Source organism: Kogia breviceps, chromosome 1, assembly GCF_026419965.1.
Source record: "Kogia breviceps isolate mKogBre1 chromosome 1, mKogBre1 haplotype 1, whole genome shotgun sequence".
Taxonomy (NCBI): Eukaryota; Metazoa; Chordata; class Mammalia; order Artiodactyla; family Physeteridae; genus Kogia; species Kogia breviceps.
The window spans coordinates 171048611-171054325 of NC_081310.1; the positions used below are offsets into that span (position 1 = coordinate 171048611).

At 48.0% G+C, this 5715-nt stretch overlaps 1 pseudogene; it reads right to left on the reverse strand.

Annotated features, from left to right (window-relative positions):
• Positions 1–2141: 2141 nt before the first annotated feature.
• Positions 2142–3209, reverse strand: LOC131744700 (peflin pseudogene; annotated as a pseudogene).
• Between the last annotated feature and the right edge of the window lie 2506 nt (positions 3210–5715).

Below are 5715 nucleotides of genomic sequence, written 5' to 3' on the forward strand. Positions count from 1 at the left end.
CAGCATTGGGGGAACATGTTCCTTGCAATCTGGAAGAATACAATGAGTAACTTTTTGCAGACTACTTTAAATTTCTTCCTGTGAGAGCCTGACACACTAGGGCCTCAGAGCTGTCCAGGTGGTCATTCTGCATACCTCCAGTGACTCACCTGTACTTTTACCACTCACTATGGATCAGACAAGTAGCTTGGTGGCCAGAAGCCACAGAGACATGTCCTGACACCTGCTAGTGGCTGAGGGAGCCTTCACCTGGAAAAGGTGGGAACCTCATTTATGTTGCCCAGCTTGAAAGTTCAACAAACATTCACTGTTTCATACTTTGTGTCAGATTTGGGGCATAATTGCATGGATACAAAGATGAAACAGTGAAGGTTACTGTTCTTGAAGAACTCACAATCTCAGGGCATGCCCTTTAGCAGGGAAAGAGAAAGACACACACTCAGGTTCTTTAAATACATTGTGGTAGGTGTTATGATGTGTGTGAGATAATAGAACGTATGTATTGGTCTCTGCACCCAGTTCCTGGCACAGAGCTGCTAAAACCCCTGTAATTTCCTAAGTCATAAGAACATCTTTCTTTCTAATGGGGTGACTCTGAGTGGGCTCCTGGATGGAAGCTGGTCACCAGAAGGACCAATCCATGATTAGAAGCTTGGAATTTTCAGCCCTACCTCCCCACCCCCACTTCTCTAGTAAAGGTACCGGGATTGGAAATGGAGTTAAAAATTGATCATGCCTACATAAGTAAGCCTCTTTAAAATGCCAATAGCATGGGGTTCTGACAGCTTTCAGGTTGGTGAATACTTCCATGTACTGGGAGAGTATGCACCCTAACTCCATGGGGACAGAAGCTCCTGCTCTTGGGACCCTCCCAGACCTCGTCTTATATGTCCCCACCTGCCTGTTCATCTGTATCCTTTATCATATTTTTTTAAAACAAACTGGTAAATATAAGTGTTTCCCTGAGTTCTGTGATCCACTCTATCAAATTAATCAAACCCTAGTAGGGGAATGTGGGAACCTCCAATTTGTAACCAAGTGGATAGAAGTTGTGGATAAACATGTAAAATGGATGGCTAGTGGGAAGCTGCTGCATAGCACAGGGAGATGAGCTCGAAGTTTTGTGACGACCTAGAGGGGTGGGATAGGGAGGGAGGGAGGGAGGCTCAAGTGGGAGGGGATATGGGGATACACGTATACATAGAGCTGATTCACTTTGTTGTACAGCAGAAACTAACACAACAATGTAAAGCAATTATCCAATAAATATATATAAAAAAAAGAAGTTGTGGGTAACCTGGGGACCCACTACTTGGGACTGGCTGACATCTGAAGTGGGGATAGTCTCTTGGGACTGAGCCCTTCACCTGTGGGATCTGACACTCTCTTCAGGGCGATAGTGTCAGAACTGAGTTACGTTGTAGGACACCCAGCTTGTGTCACAGAAAATTGCTTGGTGGTCACACATTTGATGACCGGAAGTGTCAGAAGTGAAGTGTTCTTTTTTTTTTTTTGGTGGAAAATGTGGAACTCTACAGTTTTATTCTTATATTGAAGCTTAGAGATGCACCAAACTTTTGGGCCCAAATGAAAACACACACACACACACACACACACACACACACACACACACACGAAAGCATTGGCGGTGGGTGGTAGCAACTTGTCCCCTGGGGACTGAAGCCAAGCAGAGGATGGCAGGCAAGTAAGAGGGGTCCATGCTGCAGAGGGGTAGCCTGGCCAAAGATGCCCAGAGAGCAGACTGCCCAAGCTCCCTCAGCAGGCAGCTAGAAGTCAACACACACGGACTTGGGGGGGCGGGTGGAATCCAAGCCACTTGTCCCATGGGCAAATCTCTCACCCTGGTCAGATTCCATTTTGGAGAAACTGGGTTCATCTGTCAAGACAGCATGGGTGAGGGAATGCAGGTGCTAATGGTAAGAGGCTGATGAACACTTACCACTGGCTCAGGGCATAGAAGGAAAAGCTAGAGGCTGGAGTCAGCTGACTGGACACTAACTGCATTGCAATGACCAGCATCTTTTGCACCTGGCGCAAGGCTGTGCCATTTAAATACTCAGGGATGTAAAAGGACATTCAATTTCCAGTCCTCTCCTAGGTCAGGCCCCTCACTGTGTGGCCTCAGCCTAGGTCCCCACTACTTGGTGGCTATGACGCAGACTCCCAGCCCTCTTTGGGAACAATTCTGAATCAGGCAAGGGAGAATTCTTTTTCTAGGAAGGGCAGGAAATGAAGAGAGGCCCACATGCTTCTCCCACCCTAGGAGCTAGGAAAAGTCCCTTGATGCACTCCCCACTTTACAGATGGGCTGGTCATATCATCTGAGAAGCTGTCATGGTCACGAAGTCCTCGAAGCTGAGCCAAATGTTGCCCTGCACAGCTGTGTCCTTCTCCCGGAAGGCCTCGGTCAGCACCTGCAGCTGGGTGCACACCTGGATGAAGCGATCTAGCTGCATGGCAGGACTGGTGGAGCGCGGGCAGTAGCGGGAGACCAGGAACTGGGTGACCTGGGGGCTCAGATTGTAGCCCATCTGGGACAGAGCTTGGTGCAGCTCTGTGTAGCTAATGGAGGCCGAGCGGTCCCGGTCATACTGCTGGAAGAGGTTCTTCCACTGCTGGATGAACTTCCACAGGGCTGAGAAACCGTAGACATCAATGCAGCCTGACTTGGTCTTGTCAAACATGTTTATCATCATGAGGCATGTCTCATCGTTGAACGAGGACCAGTTGGCATTGACCAGGGCCTGCTTCAGCTCCTTGGTGGAGATATAGCCACTGTGATCGGAGTTCACTGGCTGGAACAAGGAGTAAGCCTCGGGATCCACATTGGGAGCGGTGCCACCTGGAGGAGGTGTTCCGTGTCCATAAGGCCCGGGATGCTGGGCACCATAGGAATTTGGAGGTGGTGGTCCATAGGGGCCCCCTGGGGCCGTGCCACCATATGGTCCTCCTGGAGTTCCAGAAGGGAGCCCCCCAGGGTTGGGGTGTGCATAGGGCCCTCCACCAGCTGGTGGTCCGTAAGGCCCTCCAGGGGCAGGACCTCCTCCATATCCGCTACCATGGGGTACCCTCCTAGCATATTGCCCTCAGCATGGGGGAGTCCAGGGTAGTAGCTACCCAGAGGGGCTCGGGGTGCTTGTCCTCCAGCTCCTGGGCAGCCCTGCCCGTAGGGGTAGCTGGCCATAGAGACTCTGTGAAGTGTTCTGTATGAGTAGAAGAGGAGACACACGGGAGGAAGGACTGGAATTTTCTCCATACACTGTGGGAAGCTCAGAGTTCCAAGCCCTCCACACAAGGAGCTTTCTGCAGCTCTCAGGTTAATTTCTTTTAGTTACAGCTATAGGAAGAGACAGAGTAGAGTCTCTCTTCCCCTATAGCCAATTTTTAGGAAAAGGAAACAAACTGGCCCAGCCTGAGTCAAATGTCCTCCTTCTGTGGTCCAGTCACTGAGACCAATGCTGGGCATGGATTACATATGTGACAGCCAAAGTCTTGAGGGATGGTGTGGGGAGGAGCTGGGTGTGGTGAGCTGGAAAGATACTTGGCCCTTGTCTTCCTGTAGCGCCCAAACCCGAATCAGTCCTACCACCCTACTATGTTCTTTGCCAGAGCAGCTAATAGCTGTAGGAGGGAGGAAAAAAAGCCACACAAACAGTTGTAGAAGTTTCAAATGCAAAATCGAAATGGGAAAAGATACTTTTTTTTTCTTGGCTCTGAGGCTTGTGGGATCTTAGTTGCCCATTCAGGGATTGAGCCCAGGCCCCTGAAGAGGAAGCACAGAGTCCTATACTGCAAGGGAATTCCTAGGGAAACGATAGTCTAAGTCTCATGATGTTGATTAGATGAGGAGGGATGGTGCTAGGTGTGGTGCTTTACAAAGAAGACTGGTTCACTGACCCCAGAGGGCCATGATCTTTATATACAATGGAATGCTACTCAGCCATAAAAAAGAATGAAATAATGCCATTTGCAGCAACATGACCTACAGATTATCATACTCAGTGTAGTAAGTCAGAAAGAGAAAGACAGGACTTCCCTGGTGGCGCAGTGGTTAAGAATCCTCCTGCCAATGCAGGGGACACGGGTTCGAGCCCTGGTCCGGGAAGATCCCACATGCCGCGGAGCAACTAAGCCAGTGTACCACAACTACTGAGCCTGCGCTCTAGAGCCCGCGAGCCACAACAACTGAGGCCACGTGCCACAACTACTGAAGCCTGCGTGCTTAGAGCCCGTGCTCCACAACAAGAGAAGCCACTGCAATGAGAAGCCCGCACACCACAACAAAGAGTAGCCCTCGCTTGCTGCAACTAGAGAAAGCCTGTGCACAGCAACAAAGACCTAACACAGGCAAAAATAGAAATAGATAAATAAATTTATTTTAAAAAGAAAGAAAAAGACAAATACCATACGATATCACTTATATGTGGAATCTAAAATATGACACAAATGAACTTATTTACAAAACAGAAACAGACTCACAGACATAGAGAGCAGACTTGCAGTTGCCAAGGGGGAGGGTGGTGGGGGAGGAATGGATTGGGAGTTTGGGATTAGCAGAAGCAAAGTATTACATATAGGATGGATAAACAACAAGGTCCTACTGTGTAGCACAGGGAACTATATTCAATATCCTGTGATAAACCATAATGGAAAAGAATATGAAAAAGTATATAGGTATAACCAAATCAGTTTGCTGTACAACAGAAATTAACATAACATTGTAATTCAACTATACTTCAATAAGATAAATTTTTAAAAGTGGGGGTATGACCCTGGCGTTCACCACAGTCCAAGGTCAGGCTCTGAATTTTTCAAGCTTAGAAACATGAGCTTGTCAATATTTCAGAACTGAAGTGATTTGTAGGTACTGATCCACATGAATGAGATGATAAGCAACCAATGTACAAACCCTGAATGAGAATTTATTAATTTACAAAATGTATTTAAGAGTATATCAGTCCTCCCTGGATCTGTTTTTCAAATACCTTTTTGAACCCCTGTGCTGGGTCCTGGGGACACAGAGATAAATTAGATACAGGCTTTGCTCTCTGAGAGCTCCCTAACTTACGTGTGTGTTGGGTGTGGGCAGACATCTTTGCCCTCTGAAATCACACAGCTTGGGAAGCCAAATTACAATCAGGAAGCAGCTTGTTGAGGGTGAAAGAAGAACAAGGGAGGTTGGTTGGAAGGTTGGACTGCTCAGTGAGTGACATCTTTGGCAGCCTGGGTCCTGCTTTACTTGGTGGGGAGAACTGGGTACTGGAGTTGACCAGGCACAGCCACTGTCCCTATGCAGTTCTGAGACCCAGCACTGCCACTGTTGGCCTCAGATGCTCTATGCACTTTTATGGCTGCCCTCGGTCCTTTTGAACAGGACCTTCTTTCTGTAGACAGTTCCCATCTTATGGGAAAACTCTCTCCAGTCCTGGGAGCCTATGGTGTTGGTGGCATTCCCCATGAGTCTCGTCCATTTCACAATGATCTTAATGTCCTATCGCTCAGGACGGTATTTGCTTTCCCTGGTTTCTCACTCTCTGAGGGCCCCTCACTCTTGCCTCTTTGTTAATCTGTGTCATTCTGATTGGGTTCTCACCACCCCTCTGTGAGCCTCTACTTTACTTTGGTCATGTTTCTCTCGTCCTAACACTTTTTTCAAACATTTGACAATTTCCTTCAATCTTTGATTGAACCTCT